We start from the raw sequence: 15,510 nt of genomic DNA, 5'->3' as shown, positions 1-15,510 counted from the left end.
CCCGACTTAATCTATCCTCTTACCTGGCTTACTAAGAAACCTACTGACAACCCTAAATCCACGCCCCACGGCGTTCAAAGCTCAAAACTTTGAAATTACATTTTCCCTAAATTAATAAACTCTACCCCCCAGAATATTTCTCATTTAGCATTTCCTAGACCCCATATACTCCAAATTAACAATTAAATCCTAAAATACCTTAGTTACCCTGGTTTTGGAGTGGTGCTCCGAAACTCCAACTCAACGATTCGCTTTGGTTAATTTGTAGAGAATTACCCCACGAACCTCGTGGTAGCTTATGATCATTAAAACGGCCTGTAATTGGAACAAAAATGAAGAGAGAATGGGAGCTAGGGCCGTAGGGTTTTGTGTGTGTGTGTGTGTGTGTGTGTGTGTATGTGTGTGTGTGTGTGAGAGAGAGAGAGAGAGAGAGATTTTATTTTGATTTATCAAATGAAGCTCGTGGGGTTCCCTATAAAATCAGTTCTGCTGAGAAAACCGTCGACAGTTTCTTGCACCCCTCACAAAATCGTTGACGGTTTGAGTTTTAACCCGCCCCTTTTTACCGTTTCACTTGTAACCAGCCCGTGGTAAATACAAAACCGTTGGCAATTTTCTTTATACTACAGAAAATTGTCGCCAATTTTCTCCTCACCAATCCATTTTCCTCTTTTCTTCTATTTTCTTATCATTTCTATTTTCCGGGTCTCTACATTCTCCCCTCCTTATTAAAATTTCATCCTCGAAATTTGTGATTTATCACATTTCCAACCTTAAAGAAATACACTACAATTTTATTAATTACCCTCACTTATGGCGGAGGAATACCGTGGTTACAAGAAAGAGTTCTGGGAGATTACACTCATTTAAAGAAAAAGAAAACCCTCCTAAAACCATTTATAACCTAAAACCAAAAATACTAACTACTCTACCTTATACTATACAAGTCAACAATATATACACTGTTAGTTATTTTACTCTTAATATCTCATCTCTGATCTCCACTGAATAAATGTGGATATCGCTGACGCGTTTGTTTCTCTTATTCCCACGAAACCTCCTCAACTGCATGGTTGCGCCATAATACTTTTACTAGTGGAATCCTTTTTGTGCGTAACTTCTGTTCTTTTCGATCTAAAATCTGTACAGGAACTTTTTCATAAGATAAGGCATCACCAAGCTCCAGTGCCTTATAACTAATAACATGGGAGGGATCCGGGACGTATTTCCTCAACATCAATACGTGAAACATGTTATGAATTCTATATAGAACTAAAGGTAAGGCTATCCTATAGGCAACCAGACCCACTTTTCAAGTATCTCGAATGGTCCAATGTACCTAGGCCTCAGCTTACCTTTCCTCCCAAACCTCATCACCCCTTTTATAGGTGCAATTTTTAAAAATACATGATCTCCTACACCAAATTCCAACTCTTACTGGCGAATATCTGCATAACTTTTCGGCCGACTCTGAGCTGTTCGAATTCTATCTCTGATGAGTTTGATTTTCTCTGAAGTTTGCTGAACCATCTCCAGCCCCAAAATCTATCTTTCACCAGTTTCATACCAATATAACAGGTGATCGGCATCTCCTACCATATAACGCCTCATATGGCACCATCCCAATGGTAGCCTAGTAACTATTATTATAAGAAAATTCAACTAGTGGCATGTACTGGATCCACCTACCACCAAAATCTAATACACAGGCTCGTAACATACCCTATAGTATTTAAATCGTCCTCTCCGTCTGTCTATCAGTCTGAGGATGAAAGGTCGTACTAAATGTCAGCTGTGTACCTATGGCTCTTTGCAAATTTTTTCAAAACTGCGATGTGAATCGTGGGTTTCGGTCAGAAACGATAGACACATGCACTCTATGTAGTCTCACTATCTCCTATATATATCTGCCAACCTATTCATGGAGTAGCTAACTTTGATGGGAAGAAAGTGGGCAGTCTTTGTCAACCGGTCTACGACTACCCAGATAGCATCCTAACCATGAGTGCTAGCAGCAATTCTGTAACAAAATTCATAGAAATATATTCCCGTTTCCACTCAGGAATGTAGAGCGGTTGTAATTGTCCCGCCGATCTTTGGTGCTCAGCTTTTACTTGTTGGTGCGTCAAACACTGCTCTACGTACTCAGCTATCTCTTTTTTCATATTACTCCACCAAAAGGATTCCCAAAGATCCCTGTATATTTTAGTGCTTCCTAGGTGCACTGTATACAAGGATGGATGCGCCTCCTCCAAGATGGTTCTTTTAATTTCACTATCTGCAGGTATGCACAGTTTGGTACCAAACCTCAGAGCATCATCATATGAAATAGTAAAATGGGCTCCTTGTCCACTTTGTACTTTATCTGTGATCTTCATTAATTTTGTATCTTGCATATAAGCGATCTTAATTTTCTCCAACGAAGTTGGTTGAAGTACCATACTAGTAATAAATGCCTGGTGATCTCCCTTTACCAGCTCTATCCAAGCCTTTCCAAATCCATTCCAATTTGATGTTGCATCACCACCACTGATATAGAGGCATCACCTGATAATTTGGAAAAACCCTCTACAAACCACCGGTAGTATCCTGCTAGACCCAAGAAACTTCGGATCTCCTGAACATTCCTTAGTCTCGTCTAATTCACCACCACTTCTATCTTGATCAGATTTACCAAAATACCATCCCTGAAGATCACATGTCCAAGGAACGTAACTTCCCTCAGGCAGAATTCACATTTCTTAAACTTAGCATACAACTTCTTTTCTCTCAACACCTATAACACCATCCTCAGATGATTTTCATGATCCTCAAAACTATTTGAATAGACCAGAATATCATCAATGAAAACAACAACAAATTGGTCCAAATACTAGTGGAATACCCTATTCATTAGGTCCATAAACGTTGCTAGTGCATTGGTCAATTTAAAGGGCATAACCAAAAACTCGTAGTGGCCATACCTGGTTCGGAAGGCTATCTTCAGAACATCTTCTACTTTAATTTTTACCTGATAATATCCTAACTGAAGATCAATCTTAGAGTAGACCCGAGTTCCCTGGAGTTGATCAAATAAGTCATAAATACGGGGAAAAGGATACTTGTTTTGAACTATCACTTTATTTATCTCTTTATAGTTGATACACATCCTCATCGACCCGTTTTTCTTCTTTACAAATAAAACTGGCGCTCCCCAGGGCAACACACTAGGCCTGATAAACTCTTTATCTAATAATTCTTACAATAGGTCTTTCAGTTCTTTCAATTCGGCTGGAGCCATTCTGTATGATGCTTTAGAAATCAATGCCATCCTTGGAAATAACTCCACAATAAATTCAATTTCACGATCCAATGGTAAACTAGGTAAATCCTCTATAAAAACATCTAAAAACTCCTTGACTACTGGAATATCAGCAAGTTTCAATTCTCCATCTGACATTTCCTTTATACAAACTATGTACCCTTGGAAACCGTCCCAAAGTAGTCTTCTTGTTTGAATAGCTGACACCAACTGTGGTGAGGCGCACACACAATACCCCATGAATATGAATTCCTACTCTCCAGGAGGCCTAAATATCACCTCTTTCCAATGACAATCAATATTGGCAAAGTTAGTTGCTAGCTAGTCCATACCTAAAATTATATCAAATCCATGCATGTTTAACACTACTAGGTCACCTGATAATTTTCTTCTTTGAAAATCTACTGGATAGCCTCTAAGCACCCTTCGACACCTCACTACTGATCTTGTCGGTGTAGCTACTGATAACGTGGTGTCTAACAGTTGAGTTTCTACCCCACATAATTTAACATACTTCATAGACACGAATAAGTGTATGGCCCCTGAATCAAACAGAACAATAGCTTTAATTAAAAGCGTATTAAATGTACCTGTTACCACATCGCCAGCTTCCTCAGCATCTCTTGGTGTCAGCGCATAAACCCTCCCTAGGGCTATGTTCCTCTGCTGGCCTCCTCGGGGCGCCTAGATATTTCCTTGGAATGGTCTGGGAGCGGGAGCATTACTCTGCTGTGCACGACAGTCTCGTGCCAAGCGTCCCAATCTACCACATTGATAGCAGACATTCTCTTTACTCGACACTCTCTTGTGTCTCTCTTACCACAACTAGGACAACCAAGATAAGTCTACTTGCCCTACATCTCGCAGCTCCCCATCTCCTGCCTCTGTCCCTTGTGGCATCCACCTCTCCTCCATTGGCCTCGGCTAGACCCCGCCTGAGATCCAGGAGGTATGGGTCTCTTCCTCTGGCCCTACACCTCAGCACCCCTCTACCTGCTCACTTCCGCCACGACGGCCCTATCTACCGATTGTGCAAAATTCTGTACTTTCAACACCGCCATCTGTTCATAACTTTCCTGCCTCAGCCTCTCTCAAATTTTCTTGCCTTCTTTGCCTTATTAGGAACGATGTACGGGGCAAGGAGGGACAATTCAATAAATTTTGTTGAGTACTGCTAGACTGTCCGATGCCCCTGAGTAAGGTTAAAAAATTCCTCCACTTTTGCTTCACTAGTGGTGGTAGGAAAATATCTATCGAAGAACATCTCTTTAAATCGGCTCCAGGTCATGGCTACAGGTACTGGTCTTTGCTCCTTTACAAGTCTCAGAATAGACCACCAACGTTTGCCTCCCCTGTCAGTTTGTAGGTGGCATATAATACTCTATGCTCATCGGTGCAGTGCAGTACAGTCTGTATCTTTTCCATTTCCCGCACCTAGTTCTCTACTGCAATTCGGTCTCTACTCCTTGAAAAAGTCGTAGGCTTCATTTTGGTGAACCGCTCTATAGTACAGCCCTAGTCTGTTGATGGGCCTCCATGCTCCTTAGAGTTCCATGCAATCTCAGTCATAACTTGTTGAGTTACACTGTGCAAAACTGCATTTGAATCACCACCGCCCATACTAGAGGGCCCTGCACCATCATCACTACTGGCGTGAGCATTGCTACCCATAGGGTCCATCTTATAACAAAATTAAACATAATCTGAGGACCCTATCTTTATAACATAATTAATATATTTATCTAACTAAAACCTCATATCATCAATTATTCTAACATCCTCATTCTTAATTTAAGATTTAGTCCTGCAATTTAGAAACACATCCCGACAATAGTTTACCATGGCCTTCCTGAAATCGTCACCCCAAGAAAGACACAGAAACCACTACGGAAATCCTGCTTCTAGATAGCAGAACAAAACCATAAATTCTCCTCTTATCTTCCCAACATTGACTTACTAAAATCCTAATCTACCCCATTTACTATCCTCTCCAAGATCTATTCCTATACTCAAGTATTGTTTCTGCTGTACACTAAAGTCTACAGAACCTAGCAACCTAGGCTTTGACGCCACAATTGTAACTCCCCAAAAATTTTGCTCTATTTTTTTTCTCACATAACAATAATAATAATATTATTAATAACTCTAATACCATAAAACATACACTAAATCAACCTGTACCCCAAAGGAAGTCGGGGATATACTTGTCCATACATACATGACAACTAAGTAGCGGAAACCATGATTTATTCAATCTTATATACAATACCAGAGTTTTACTATAACCAAAAATACACATAAACATCCCAAAAAGAACCATAAATACGTTGGGTCATACTCCCAAGAATCCATCCTGATTTCAACCCAACTACTTAACCTTCAGCCAGGGTAACACTATCAGCCTCCTTTATCTCGGAGCTCGATCCACTCGCCTATCAAGGTTTCTTGAAATGTTTGTATTGCTGGGGTGAGACATCTCTCAGTAAAGGAAATAGACTAATATCAGTGTGTGGCAACATGAGTACTATCATGCTATAAACATCTATTGTTCGTGATAAATTATATATGATAAGTAAGGAAAATTTGTACATAATTTAATTGCATTTGACAAGTTAGGTAAAACTGTTTTGTATTAATCTGAATAAATCGTAAATCAACATAACATACTGTATCATACTAAATCTCTGTATACATATAAAACATCTTCTATATCTGTACATTACTGAAATTATGCCCTAAATGGATAACTATATATCATGAATTAACCCCGCATGATTCGGGTTGTGCGGCCTATGAGCTGGACTTAACTTTAGCTAGCCTGCCAGGCTAAGTCAAACATGACGTAACTACGCATGATTGCCCACCCAACCTGGTCCATCCATCCTACTCTCCGCAACACTTCTCAAGTCGACACATAGTGGGTATCCTACTCTCCGCAACACTTCGGGACTAATCGGCCTCTGACCCAACACTTTCTAAATAGTGTGGTTGCACTATTGGCTATCACCAACCTGGTCCGCCCATCCTACTCTATGAAACACTTCTCGGGTCAACACACAGGGGTTAGTCCCATCTGGCTAGCTAGCTACGATACCGTGCTCATAACAAACCTTGTCCATCAGGGATTCTGATATCATATAGTATATTTCATATAATATATAACTGAAACATATCTCATTTCATATTTCTGCATAAAATTTTTCATATCATAATTTCAAAATAAACTAATATATATATATATATATGTGTGTGTGTGTGTGTGTGTGTGTGTGTGTGTGTGTGTGTGTGTACTGCATATCATGCATGTACGATCTATAAGCTTAGAAATGTCATAGATTGACTTTAGGGACTGAATGACCTTAGGGCTGGTCAACCGACGCCAAGTTTTTGGGGGAATTTGAAAAAGGCCTTAGGTTCCTACACATTGTGCACAAAGTCCCCAAAATCACTTAAACTATTAGGAGAAATAATTAAAGTGAAAATAGACTTAATGGAAAATTTGTGAGAGGTCAGGCGACCGAACCCATTGTGTTCAAAACACTTCGGGCGCCTGAATGGCTGAGAAGTCAACGGGTTGACTTGGTTTCGGGCTTTCGAACTAAATATGAACGTACCATCTATGGGAAACCAAATCTCTGACCTGACACCTTTTCACCAACCCAGGTGACCGAACTTAGCGTTCAAAATGGCCTTGGGCGACCGAACACATGAGTTCGGTCAACCAAACTTAGACCCGGGCACCCGAATCACGGACAGAAAGTTTCTGTTTTTTGTTCAGCCAACCAACCCTGACTTCGGACACCCGAACCTTTAAAAATTAATTTTTTGACTGAGTTTATTTGGGCACCCGAACCTCAGACTGGACACCCAAATCTCTCGAGTTAAATTATATTTTACTGAAAATTAAAAGGGGTAAAGTGGGTTAATTTCCTAAACTCGTTTTAAAACATTTTTAATAATTCCCATTGAGGCCCCCATAGTCATAATTTTGTCTATGCCTATAAATACAACTTCATTAGCAAAATTAAGAAGTGATTAGGGTTTTAGATTAGTCAAAATTCTCTTAAAATTTTATTGGCCAAAAATCATTTATACTCCCATATCTCTTCAAATCCATTGCCGAAATCCACTCCTTATATTCATTAGCTATTTATTTTGAGTGCGATTGTTTTTACAAACTCATAATACAAGCTCACACTCTCCCTAATTCATATTTGATTGTGCAATGATTTTTGGAGAGTTGCTTAAGGTTTTTCCTATAATATTTTATTCATAAATATTTGATTGGGAAAACCTATTACTTGGCTTAAGATCTTGCATCCTCATTGCAAGATTCATAAGCTTGATTTGTGCTTTGACAAAAATACCTTTAGCAAGCTTAAAACCCTATTATCTACTATGCTTTACATTAGAGAAATATTTTGTGATATTTGCTTAAGGGTTGTAGAGACTATTTGATTGTGCACACAAGAAGCATATTAGTTTGATATCAAAATTCTTACTCTCACATACACACATTGATATACATCCCGTTGAGAGTTAACACATTAGTTAACAAAATCTCACTTGAGCTTAATAACCTATCATATGTGAGTGCATTATTTGATTGATTACATTGGTACATAATCTGCTTAGTTAAGAAGTATATTTGTTATACCAAATTTGATTGAAAAATCTGTTGTATTCCAAGCATGGCCTAAAGGGGCGGTAATCCAGCTTGGTAAGGATTGTATGTAAAGGTTGAGGTCAGCCCTGTATTAATTGACCTGATTGTAAAGGTTGAGGTTAGCCCTGTGCTAATTGACCTAGTTGTTTAGGTTCCGCTCCACCTGTTAAGTGAGCCTCATAGTGGTAATCCTTGTGCTTGTTAGCCAAGGCAGGGACGTAGGCAGTTTGTCGAACCTTGATAACATTTCTAGTATCGACTCCTTTATTGCTTTATTGTGTATGTTTGGTTAAATTTCTATTGCAGTTTAAATTTCGCTGTATATTTACATTGATTTATTTTATATGCATTAGATTGACCTTAGGTTTGGGTAATACTGCTATTAGTAGATTGACCTAGGGGATAAAATTTTTAAATAACAATTCACCCCCCTCTTGGGATTGCACCAAAGCTAACAATATATATATATATATATATATAGATAAATATGTTCACGACATCTGGGTCGGCTAAATAATCATGACATCTCGGCCGGCTGAATAATCATGACATCTCGCCCGACTGAATAATCATGACATCTGTGCCTGTTGAACAATCACAGCATTTGTGTCGGCTGAATAATCATAATATACTATAAATATAATTTTCTGTACTATTTATAATTTCTTTAAAAAACTGTCATCAAATCATGCTTGTACTGTGACTTCATAAATATTCTGACATACCATTATTTACAGTAAAACTTATACTCATGTCACACACAAGTGAGTACTACTCTATAATAAATTATCTAGCCCGGGTAAACATATTTTGCTGACAAAATAATATTAAATCTGTTTTCAAAGTTTCCTCAATTCAACATCAGTATTCCCAAAACTATACTAAATCATATACATAAATTTATGGATCAAATACTGTATATTCAATAATAAATTTTCTGAAGATACCTGACTTAATTTATCCCCTTACCTGGCTCACTAAGAAACCTACTGACAACCCTAAATCCATGCCCCACGGCGTTTGAAGCTCAAAACCCTAAAATTACATTTTCCTCAAATTAATCAACTCTAACCCCAGAATATTCTCATTTAGCATTTCCTAGGCCCTATATACTCCAAATTAACAATTAAACCCTAAAATACCTTACTTACCCTAGTTTTGGAGCGGTGCCCTAGAACTCCAAGTCAACGATCCACTCTGGTTAATTTGTAGAGAACTACCCCACAAACCTCGTAGTAGCTTATGATCATCAAAACAGGCTATAATCGGAGCAAAAAAGAAGAGAGAAGGGGGTTAAGTTCGTAGGGTTTAGAGAGAGAGAGAGAGAGAGAGAGAGAGATTTTATTTTGATTTATCAAATGAAGCTCATGGTAAAATCAGCTTTGCCGAGAAAACCATCGACGGTTTTCTACACCCCTCAAAAAATCGTCGACAATTTGGGTTTTAACCCGCCCCTTTTTACCGTTTCACCTGTAATTGGACCGCGGTAAATAAAAAATCGTCAACAGTTTTCCTAGTACTCCAGAAAACCATCACCGATTTTCTCCTCACCAAACAATTTTCCTCTCTTCTTCTATTTTTCTTATAATTTCTATTTTTTGGGTCTTTACAGTACCCCTCTAGAGTTCAAACCAGGTTGGGTAGGCCAATCGTACTTACAGACGACTATGTTTGACTTAACCTGGTGGTAAGCTAGCCATGGTTAAGTCCAATTTTCGGACCGGACAACCCAATCATCTAGGATTATTACATGATGTTATATGATTGTCCATTTAGGGCAAATATTTTATGTATATATTATGATTTACATACACAAAGAAATTTATTATGACAAAGCATGTTTTTGAAAAGAAAGTATATATTTCCAAATGTATAGGTGTGAGTACGATTTTACATGATTTCTAAGTTAATGTTAATTATTAATGGATACGTTTTTACTACTCTAATACTCATGTTGCCACACACTGATGATAATCTATTACATCTTACTGAGAAGTGTCTCACTCCAATAATTTCAACATTTCAGGGAATACAAGGAGCCAAGCCTAGAGAGCTCTGGGGCGGGACTAGATAGTGTTGTTTAAGTAAGTGCACGTGAGACACTGGCATATATATATATATATATATATATATATATATATATATATATATCGGTGTGTGTGTGTGTGTGTGTATAGATATGTTTTTTTCATTTGGGATGTATTATGAATGCTTGGAGATGCATGGGTAATTATGAGAAGGTTTAGTACTCTGGTATACTTTTGTGGTATGAAGTATTCCCATTGCATGTTTTAAATGAATTATGGATTGGTGTGTCCGGTACCCCACTTCGGGTTCGGGTCATTATGGTTATGGTATCAGAGATTATCATAGGGATCTATGTATGGAAAAGTAGCACTCTAGGCCCTACCAAGTTCGAGGCACTATAGTTGTGGTATCATAGCCTAGGTTGCTAGATTTTGTAGACATTGGCGAATAACAATACTAGAGTATAGGATTGAATTTTGATGAGGGTATGAAATGGGTAGATCGGGATTTTAGTAAGTCATTATTAGAGATTAAATAGGAATTACGGGTTTTATCTCATAGCCTAGAGGCAGAAATTTCATGACGGTCTTATGCGATTTTCCTAAGACGACGGTTTCAGGAAAGTTATGGCAAACCATCGACGGTTTTTGTTTTTGAGCTATAATACTGAACCTTAAATTGAGAACATGGATGTTAAGTTGGTTGGTTGTATGAGGATATAATATATTTTATGTAGTTTCTTTGTTAAATGATTGTTTTGATCATACTATGATAATGGGATTCTAAGATTATCCTTTTCTATTTTTAGGTGGACCCTGGGAATAACAATGCAAATGCTAGAGGTAGTAACAACGTGGGGGCTTCTAGTATGGATGACAATAGTTCTAATTCAGTGCTGTGCAGAATAGCCCAACAGGTCATGGCAGAGATTGTAAGGAACTCAAGGGAACAGAACTGCCCACCAGCTCACCAGGGATGTATTATAGAGCAATTTACCCGTATGAATCCCCTACTTTCTCAGAAGGAGTTCACCCATTCATTGTAGAAAACCGGGTCCAAGAGATCGAGGAAATACTAGCAGTCCTTCCCTGCACCAATGAACAGAAATTCCAATATGCCACTTTTAAAATGACTAGGGAGGTTAAGCGCTGGTGGAGATTAGTGAAGCTATGAGAGGATTAGAGGCTAGGACCCACAACTCTGATCAAGAGTTGTTTTAAGGAAATTTTCTTTGATCAATATTTCCACGCTACCACGAGAGATGCTAAGGCAGAGGAATTCTTGAATTTGACTCAGGGGTACTTGAGAATCCAACAGTATGCAGTTAAATTTGTTGAGTTGTCCTGCTTTGCCCCATATATGGTTCAAAACGAGTCAAAGAAGATGCAAAGGTTCGAGAAAGGCATGATACAGGGGATCTATGAGCAGGTGGCAGCTTTTCAGGTTCAGAATTTTTCAGAGTTGGTGGATAAAGCCACAGTAATAGAGACAAGTGTACAGAGAAACGTAAGGGTATAGAGTTAGAGGAAGAGGCCCACACCTCTGAAATTTCGAACAAGTACCAATCGAGGTCGTGGAGGATAAATAGTAATAACGGAGGGTAGAGATAGGAGATGGGGAGTCGAAAGTATCAAGGTACTTAATCATACCCTACTTGTCTTAGATGTAACAAGAGACATATGAGGGAATGCCAAGTTGGAACGAATGCCTGTTATCGGTGTGATAGACCCAGCCACATCGCACGAGACTATCATGCGCCGCTAGGTGTCACGAGCTAATCTTGTTTAGGGCATTATGCTTGCCTATGACCGCTTATCTCGTGTGCTTTGGATGGGTTTCCATAATGTAAATACTAGTGTAGGGTTATTTTCTACAAGTAGAGTCTTTGTAAGCCAAATAAGACAGTATGACTCCTCGGTCACTTTGATGTTTCTTAGTGCCAAGATGATAATTACATAAAAACCTCTTTAGGAGAGGGTGAGTGTTCATCAGTCATTGTAAAACTCACTAGCAATTGTCAACGTGCGTAGCCTACTTGCCTCCCTCGCTAAGTACAACATGTCAATGGAGGATTTGTTAATGAATTACGTTTGCTTCAATGTTTGCTGCTTGTTTGCCACGGCTTTCATGAATTGATTACTATTTCCACTGCTATCTAAATAAATATTAATGAAAGTGCTTCGTGGATGAATGTTGGTAAATAATAGGCTGGCTAGTTAAGTAAGACTGCATTAGCTAGCACCGCACGACCCTTCACAATGGTGTGAAAATAGTCAGACCGTGACATTTGGTATCAGAGCCAAGTCGGTGACACTTGGTGAGAGCCCAAGGTTGAGTTGCTACATGAATTCGATTGCCTTCGTTGTTGGATTTGGGAAGCTTTGGTAAGTGACCATAGCACCAAACACTGCTGAAAGGATCAGTGTGCTGGAAGCACAGGTTGAGACAACAACCAACACTATGGCCGCGGAGGTGGCCCAAATGAGAGAACTTGTTAATGAGGTGATGGGATCACAAAAACATTAAGCAAGTTTGATAGGCTACATGTCAGAGGACTTTTGCCACACAGTTGAAACTTTGCAGTCACGGATGGCTGATCTGTATGCAAAGGTGAATCTGATGGTTCTTGCTATGGGGAACTCCAACACTCTGGGAGTTAGCAAGACCAAGGTGCCAGAACCCAGGACGTATGGGGGTGCTCGAGATGCCAAGGAGTTAGAGAACTTCTTGTTTGATGTAGAGCAGTACTTTCGCATTGTGAGGATGGCCTCAGAACAGGCAAAAGTGGATACTGCGACCATGTACTTGGTTGGTGATGCCAAACTGTGGTGGCGTACCAAGTACAGAGAAATTAAAAATGGAAGTTGTGTAATTGAAAGTTGGGTAGACTTGAAGAGAGAGCTCAAGGCCCAATTCTTTCCTGAAAATGTTGAGTATAATGCAAGGAGAAAACTGAGAGATCTCAAGCATATGGGGTCGATCAGCGAATATGTGAAACAATTTTATGCTTTAATGTTGGATATTCGGGATATGTCGGAGAAGGACAAGTTGTTCTATTTTCTAGAGGGGATGAAACCATGGGCAAGAACTGAACTTAATAGGCAAAGGGTTCAAGACTTGTCAACGGCACAAGCGGCTGCAAAACGCTTGACAGACTATGCTGGTGACGAGACCGCTTCATCCAAACGGTTTGGCGAAGAGGGAAACATTAGAAAGTCTTTCAAGAATGGCAAACCCAAGAGTGGGGGAGTCGACTCTAAATCATCAACCTCAAAGGAAGCTTCGTCGTCTCAAGGGTTCAACACACCCAAGGGAAAGGGTAAACTTGAGTGTTTCTTGTGTTGAGGTCCTCATAGAGTTTTCAAGTGCCCTCATAAAGCATCACTTAATGCTTTATAGGCTTCCATTGCAGAGCAGGTAGTGGAAGATGATGGGGAAGAGGATGATGCCCTGAGGGTGGGTTCAGTGCAGTTGGTGAATGCATTGGAAAAGCAGGCAAAAACACCAAAAGTTACATGGGCAAAAGGGTTAATGTTTGTGGACATGAGGATAAATGGGAAGAGTACTCGCGCTATGGTGAATGCGGGGGCTACTTATGATTTTGTTTCGCAGTTGGAAGCAGGGAGACTCAACTTATCCTTAAAGAAGGATACAGGACACATGAAAGCAGTTAACTCTGTAGCCTAGCCTACTCTGGGAGTAGCCAAGAAAGTGGCTATAAAGCTTGGACAGTGGGAAGGTCATGCGAATTTCACAGCGGTACCATTGGATGACTATCCAGTCATTCTAGGAATGGAGTTCCTAAGGGGGACGAGGGTAGTGCTGATGCCTTCGGCTGGTTCCCTATGTTTGATGGGAGATTACTCGTGCATAATGCAAGTCGTTGCAACGAAAGGAGATGACGGGAAGTCCCTTTCAGCCATACAACTCAATGGGGGATTGGGTAAGGGTGAGCAGACACGTCTAGCCACGGTGGTGGTAGACAAAGAAGTAGGCTAAGAGCTGGAGCCTACGACCATCTAAGCGGTGTTGGATGAGTATAGGGAGGTGTTTCTGGATAAGCTGCCTCACAATTTGCCTTTACGACAGACTGTGGAGGATGAGATCGAGTTGTTATCAGGAGTGAAACCACCTGCTAAAGGGCCACGTTGGATTGTGCTTCGAGAGATAGTAGAGTTGGGGAAACAACTTGATGAATTGGAAGTGGGATGTTTTCGCCCTTCCAAAACGCCGTTGGGAGCATTGGTGTTGTTTCAGAGGAAACATGAAGAGCATCTATGGAAGGTGTTTGACAGGCTGAAGGGAAACAGTCTGAATGTGAAGAAGGAGAATTTCTCTTTTGCTCGGCGGAGCAACAAATTCCTTGGTCAAGTGGTTGAACAAGGTTGTATCCAGAGGGGTATGGAGAAGGTAAGGATGATTTAAGAACATAAGATCCCCACGACAGTGAAGGAGTTGCGTTCCTTTCTTGGCCTTACTAGATACTACAGGAAGTTCGTTGAGGGGTATTCGCATAGAATGACTCAAATGACAGGACTACTGGGGAGGTAATATTGACCGCACACGCGGGATGATGTGGTTGATTATACCAAAACTTGTCTCACTTGCCAACAAGACAAGGGGGAGCGGAAGAAGTATGGTACTTTCATGGCCGCACCAAAGTACTGTTCGACAGAGGAGATGACACAATTGTTCCTTGTGACTGTTGTGAAACATTGGGGGTGTTCCCCAAGTTATTATTTGTGACCAAGATTTACTATTCACTGACAACTTCTTAACAGAGTTTTTCAGGATATTCAGGTCACACATTGACATCTCTTCAAGTTCTCATCGATAAACAGACAGATAGACGAAGAGATTCAAAGAGCTGCTAGATGAGTACTTGTGTCATTTTGTCAATAACAACCAGAAGAATGGCGTGCAACTACTTGATGTGGCTCCGTTCTATGGCAACGCCCAAAGGCGCTCAACAACCAACAAGAGCCCTTTTGAGCTTGTTACAGGCCAGCTACCGCTGTTACCTCACACAGTGGGTGAGCCATACAGACGAAAGAGTCCCAGGGCGTTCATCTTCACCAGTGAAGGAAAACAGAATGCAGAGTTTGCCCAAGCCTATCTGGAGAAAGCTTCTGAGCAGATGAAGAAGTGGGCAGATTAGGAGAGAAGACTGCAGTTTCATGTCGACTGCCTCAAGCCATTCAACGCCAACACCAACGACCTGAGCAAAAGTCAGTCAAACAGCGTAGAGTTGAAGACAGTGCAACTTGACAGACATGAACTTGAAGAGATCCTTGCAGATAGAAAGTTCATATCCTCAAGGAAGAAGTGGCAGAAGTTCCTAGTGAAGTGGAAGTGCCTTGATGACAAAGAAATTAGCTGGATTTCTGCGGAAGATTTGAAGCCATTCGTGGACAAAGTTGAAGTGTACCTACCACTAAAAGTCTACAAGGATGTCGACCGCATAAGTGGGGGAGAATGTCACGAGCTAAGCTTGTTCAGGGCATTATGCTTTCCT

This window comes from Malania oleifera, chromosome 7 (assembly GCF_029873635.1).
Source record: "Malania oleifera isolate guangnan ecotype guangnan chromosome 7, ASM2987363v1, whole genome shotgun sequence".
NCBI classification, from domain to species: Eukaryota; Viridiplantae; Streptophyta; class Magnoliopsida; order Santalales; family Ximeniaceae; genus Malania; species Malania oleifera.
This window is presented reverse-complemented; position numbering follows the sequence as displayed.